At 35.1% G+C, this 6,273-nt stretch overlaps 1 pseudogene; it reads left to right on the forward strand.

Annotated features, from left to right (window-relative positions):
• Positions 1–3,213: 3,213 nt before the first annotated feature.
• LOC122755470 lies at positions 3,214–3,758 on the forward strand (annotated as a pseudogene).
• Positions 3,759–6,273: the final 2,515 nt, after the last annotated feature.

Genomic DNA, 6,273 nt, shown 5'->3' on the forward strand with positions numbered 1-6,273 from the left:
ATTAGAGATAATATATTCTATTTACTCCAATTTAAAAAGGTTTTGTAAAAACAAAATTATTGCATTTAGAATAAGAACGGAAATGGTCTTTTCTGAGAATAACTAATCTTTGTATCAAATTTTCAGAAAAGGATTTGGTATTCCAGATTATTAACTAATATATAAAGCAGACAAAAACAGTTTTAAAAAGAAAAATTGCAAATAATTAATTGCCATTTTAAAGAATATTCCAAATAAACTAATAATCTGAGAAATATAAATAAAAATAATCCTGGAGTTTCTCCTAATGCTCAGCAAACTGAAAAATCACAAAAGATTAGACAGTCAATTTTGGAGTGGTTCTGTAAAAATAGGCACAATAATACATTGTTGCTATACTTGTGAGTTGGTACAAGTTTTCTGAAAATAATTTTGCAATTATGCAAATAAATCCCCATACTCTTTGACCTAGACATTTCACTGTTAATCATATACAGAAGGAAAGGAAGGAAGGTTAACAGGGGGAGAGGGAGGAAGAAAGGGAGGAAGAGGAGAGATAAAGAAAAAGAAGGAAGAACAAGAAAGAAAGAAAGAGAAAGGGTAATAAAGGAATGAAAGAGGGAGAGAATGAAGGAAAGGAGGGAAAAGGAAAGAAACAAATAAAGAAGGAAAGAAAAAAATGCCACTAGTGACATTTTTTGTACTAGAATAAAAAATAACAAAAAAAAATGTCCATCTGTCAGGAAATGACTAAACATGTGGTATTACATGAATGTAAAGTGATATTACTGTGCTGAAAGAAGGTATTAATATGATGGATACACTGAAGCATGGAAAGAATTACATGAGCCGATACCAAGTGAGGTAAGCAGAGTCAAGAAAATGGTATATATGATGACTATGACAATGGAAATGGAAAAAAAAAACAGCCACAAAAAGTAAAACAACAAAAAAAAGAATCCGAAAAAATTTTAAAATGAACTTTTAAAAAGTATGAGGAGATATCTCTCCCTATTTTTGCAGGGGATGAGAGCCACATATGTTGAAAATCACACATGATGTTAAATTGTTTCTATGTGTTGATTGATTTTGCTGAATCTTTTCTCTTATTTTTACTTCTTTCCTTAAAAAAAATCTGTCATAAGAAAAAACTGTCTGGGAAGGGTAAGGCAGGTAAACAGTGAAACATCTAGGGATTAAAAACAACAACAACAACAACAAAGATCCAGTAAAACTTGTTTTAAATAAATAGATACACATGATTTGCTTTGTTCTGTTAGATGTGAAGGGAGGTAAAACAGTCTGTGTGGATAAAGACTTAGTGACATTCTGAAACAAAAATTCAGAGGAAAGAATAGAACATATTTAAGGGAATGAACATGTTCAATATGAGCCTTTGTCTATAATGGACAATAACTGAGTTTTTTATCTTCATGGAGACTGAGAATTTTGCCTGAAATTGGCAATGATCTTGGTTTGAGACATACCTATGACCAGGCAGCTAGGTCTTTATTATCTTGGCCCTGTCACTCCTAGATTCTGGAAATTCTATCTCATATGTGTACTTGTTTAACCCTGAAACACTGGAACGTCTCAAATGTCACCAAAGCTTACTAAATGGATCACCCCCTAACTATCACAAGCTCAATATCAGTAAATAGAAGGGAAACAGGAGGGGCTATTTAGGTCTCAACATCCATCTCTTTCTTCTCCCTTCCTTCCATGTCTCCTTCTGTGCTACTACATTTATGAGTCAGGCTACTTGGCTATGAATGCAAATGCAAATGAAAAATGTGAAAATGCTTGCAGTTCTTATGAAATTACACTATCCCTACACATACAAAACCTACCTAAGTGAAAAAAAATGTGCTTTTAAAGGTACTTAAGGATCAGTATCACATGTTTTTGACAATGCCCCTATAACACAACTTTTTCTCTCAAATTTTAGTTTCTGTTGATGGCTTGACCATTATCTCAGTAACAAAGCCTCAAATATTTATGACATGTTTTTACCTTTGCTTCTTATCTCTATTAATTGAATCTTGGCTGATTTGCCTGTGCATTTTTGTCTTCATCCGTACCTTCTCCTCTACCTTAAAGAGTTTGTGGAAAGATGCATGAGTAAATAAAGGTAACATTCATTCTAAATCAATATTTTTTAAAAGAAAAAATTGAGAACCATTGAGCTCCAAAGAAAAAACAAGAGATTGTTGTTTCTCCTCTCTATTCTATCTAATACATTAGAATACATTATGGAATCACTTGGGCACTGATTTACCTGTGTACTATCTTCTTCATCCATCCATTTCCCTCTACTTATATCTTGGTTCATCTAGTCTAGGCCCTCATCATCTTTCATCTAAATTATTCTAACAGTTAACTCTCTAGTTGCTCTATCTCATGAATCTCTCTTTTCTAAAATCTTCCAATGGCAATCTTGAGATAAAAATTCTTCACTGGATTCTGCTTACTTATAGAATAAATGCCAGCTCTATAACATGACATTTATTCCTTCCAGAATCAAGGTCTTTCTTTTCCATGCATATTTCACTATTATCTCCAATCACAGACTCTATTTTCTAAACAACTTGAAATACAAACTGTTTCCTGATCCTGTTCTATCTCCTTACAATTCCAAGTAGTAATATAGTCAAGTCCAGGAATGGAAAGCATTTTTCCACATATCTGCTTGTCAACATCCAAAGGAAAACAATTATGTTGTAACAGAATATCTATTTATCCATCAATATGTACATTATGTGTGTATAATATATACAAGTGTGTTTCTATAAATATATAGACCTACATATACATACATACATACATACATGTTAATTGTCCCCAAGTTTAAAAGGTGTCTATATATATTTTTTATTTCAAAGAGGATCTGCATGTAGACTATATATATAAAATATGACATAATTATCATTGAGAATTTAATTATTTTAAATATAAAATAGTATAACTAGACTTGTTCTTAGATACTAATAAAAAAGACAACAGAAAATTAATTTTAATATTTGTGAAACCGAATTTTTAAAGACATGCTTTGATACGAGATGTTCACAAACATCAAATCCCCTCCCCTATAAAGTGAATATTGTATTAAATTCCCATTGGAACAGAGGGATTGCCAGCAATCTGAAATAAAATCCTTGTGTTTTCTTTTTTTAAGAATGTGTATTCTCTTTGTCTTCAGCGAGGCGGCCGAGCGGCAGGCGCAGCATTCCAGAGATGCAGATCTTCCTGAAGACCCTGACGGGCAAGACCATCACTCTTGAGGTTGAACCCAATGATACTATCAAGAATGTCAAAGCCAAAATCCAAGACAAGGAAGGTATCCCACCAGATCAATAACGTCTGATTTTTGCTGGAAAACAGCTAGAAGATGGCCGGACTCTCTCTGACTATAACATCCAGAAAGAGTCCACTCTGCACTTGGTGCTGCTTCTGCGGGGCGGGGTATCATTGAGCCTTCCCTTTGCTAGCTGGCTCAGAAGTACAACTGTGACAAGATGATCTGCCGTAAGTGTTATGCCCGCCTGCACCCCCGCGTTGTAAACTGCCTTAAGAAGAAGTGCGGCCACACCAACAATCTGTGCCTCAAGAAGAAGGTCAAATAAAGACCAGCCTCAGGACCCGATTCTGGTTTGGCTCCCCTGACTGAAGTGCTCTTTAGTAGTATGCTGTAACAAGGCCTTGTTCCTGGGTTTAATGGGGCTGTGATATCAATAAAATCCTCTTTTAGTTGAGAAGCAGGAAAAAAAAAAAAAAAGAAAGTGTATTTCATAAGTATTGTAAATGGAGTCATATGACTTCCTTTGGACTGCTATGAATATGCTCAAGCTTCATTAAGCTTGCAAAGAGCTGTTCAAGTGCCACATTACCAATCTAGGGATTGCAATCATACTTTGGTCACTTACTTAATTTAAAGTACTGGTGAACAGAGACCAATTATCCTTCTGGAGAAGAAAAAGAGAACTTCTCAAATTTGATATTCTGCAAATCAGATGTTAAAATGCATATTTTTAAAAGAACAAATATAGAAAATTAAACTATCTTTCCTCAAAATAAGTAAATTAATTTAATAACATTGGAAATTAATCATGTTAATCTTTGTCCTTGTTATACTTAGAATGATCAAATAATGTTAAAAAAAATAATACAGGGTGGGCCAAAAGTCATGAAAGGTTTTCAAGATTTAATAGCTCTTTTTTGTTTGTTTGTTTGTTTTTACTTTACAATACCATATATAGGACATATAGGAAATGAATTTACATTATATGTGAAAAAAATTCATAAATGGTGAAAAATAAAGTAAAAAATTTTCAAGATGTTATTAAAAAAACTGTGCCTTTTGGCCCACCCTATAGTATACCCTCATAAAAACCGAAGCTCTGGGGCTGCTAGGTGGTGCAGTGTATAGAGCACTGGCCCTGGACTCAGGAGTACCTGAGTTCAAATCTGGCCTCAGACACTTAATACTAGCTATGTGACCCTGGGCAAGTCATTTAACCCCAATTGCCTCGCTAAAAAAAAAAAAAAAAAATGAAGCTCCATCCTTTATTTATTTTTTTTTTTGCAGGGCAACGAGTGTTAAGTGACTTGCCCAGGGTCACACAACTAGGAAGTGTCAAGTGTCTGAGGCTAGATTTGAACTCAGGTCCTCCTGAATCCAAGGCTGGTGCTTTACCCACTGTGCCACCCAGCTGCTCCCTAAACTCCATCTTTATTGAGAATATTACCTGAAGATTTGCTTATCATAGTTTGAGCACAGAATTCAGTGAGTTAAAAGAAACTTATAACAAGAGTAATTAATATAAAAGGAATGTGGAGATGAGTTCAGACCTTTATCAACTTTTGTCTGAACTACAATTATGGCCTATTAATTTTCTTGCCTGCTTCTGTTTTTACCCACCTTTTATCCATCTCTCACACCCTTAACTAGGCAACCTTCCAAAGATATAGTACTAGTACCTACCATTCCTCCAGCTATAAAACAAATGAACAAACAAGATTGAAGAGGTTTCCTGGTACACATAAGATAAAACATTGGCCTAACATTTAAGGACCTCCACACTCTGACCTCTACCTAAATTTCCAGCCATGTTTCATACTACTAATCTTTACCAACACTATTGCAAACCGAATAAGGCTACCAGCTATTCTGCAAACACCTTTGACCCCAATACATTCACAGAAGCCATAACTCGTATTCTCCTCTATCTTTGTTTTGACCCACTGATACTAATAGGAGTTTGTATTTGAGCCTAATGGTACTAGGGAATTACTAAAATATACTGAACAGTAGAATGACAAAATCAGACTTGTGCCTTAGGGATATCTTTGCAGCAGTTATATGGAAGATGGTTTGGAGAGGGAAATGACTTGAGATGGGGAGACTAAAAGTCAAGAAAAAATGAGGTCGAAAATGTGTGCTATGTATATGAGGTTAAAAAGTGAATATTTGGGATGTACAATCTAGAGTTCAAATTAACCCAAGGTGGCAACTGATTAAAAATGTGGAGGAAAATTGAATGAAGAGTTGAAGATTGTTTCCAGGAAGCACGTGGGTGTGAAGTCTTTTCCACCATTCCTCCCTCCCCTCCTTCCTTTCCTTCTTTCTTCCTTCCTGCTTTCCCTCCTGCTTCCTTCCTCTCTTCCTCTTTCCCTGACTCCCTATCTCCTTCCTTCCTCCCTGCCACTCTCCTTCCCTCCTCCCTGTCTCTGTTGATGATTTGTTTCTCTCTCTTTCTGAATCTCCCTTTAGTACCACCCAGTCTACAAATGCAGTGGTCATTATACCCAACCCACTCTTCATTAGAATGGAAGCTTTCAGATAATCTGTTTATATCTGTATTGGTTTGGTGCATTGTAGCAGTGTTAGAGGAATAAGGAAAACAATATACAACACAACTAAAGCAATGTAACTGGGGGGAAAAGAAACTGAAAGTTATGTAATTATAATGACCACACTACTTCTTTTACTCATACATTTCCCTTAAAAATAACAAAAAATAGAAATTAAAAAACAAAGTGAAACAAAACAAAACCTTTTTCACTAAACTCTGTCATCCTTTCTCAGCAAAAATTCTAATAATAGTTACCTCTACTTAATGCCTCCACTTCCTCACCTCATATTGACTCCTTAACCCTTGATAGACTGACACTGTAAGCACAGCATTCAAATGAAACTATGATTTCTAAAGTTACCAAGAATCACTTGAATATCAAATCTCACGGCCTTCTCTCGATCCTCATCCTTGTTGATTACTCTGCTGCTTACGATACTCT

This window comes from Dromiciops gliroides, chromosome 4, assembly GCF_019393635.1.
Source record: "Dromiciops gliroides isolate mDroGli1 chromosome 4, mDroGli1.pri, whole genome shotgun sequence".
NCBI lineage: Eukaryota > Metazoa > Chordata > Mammalia > Microbiotheria > Microbiotheriidae > Dromiciops > Dromiciops gliroides.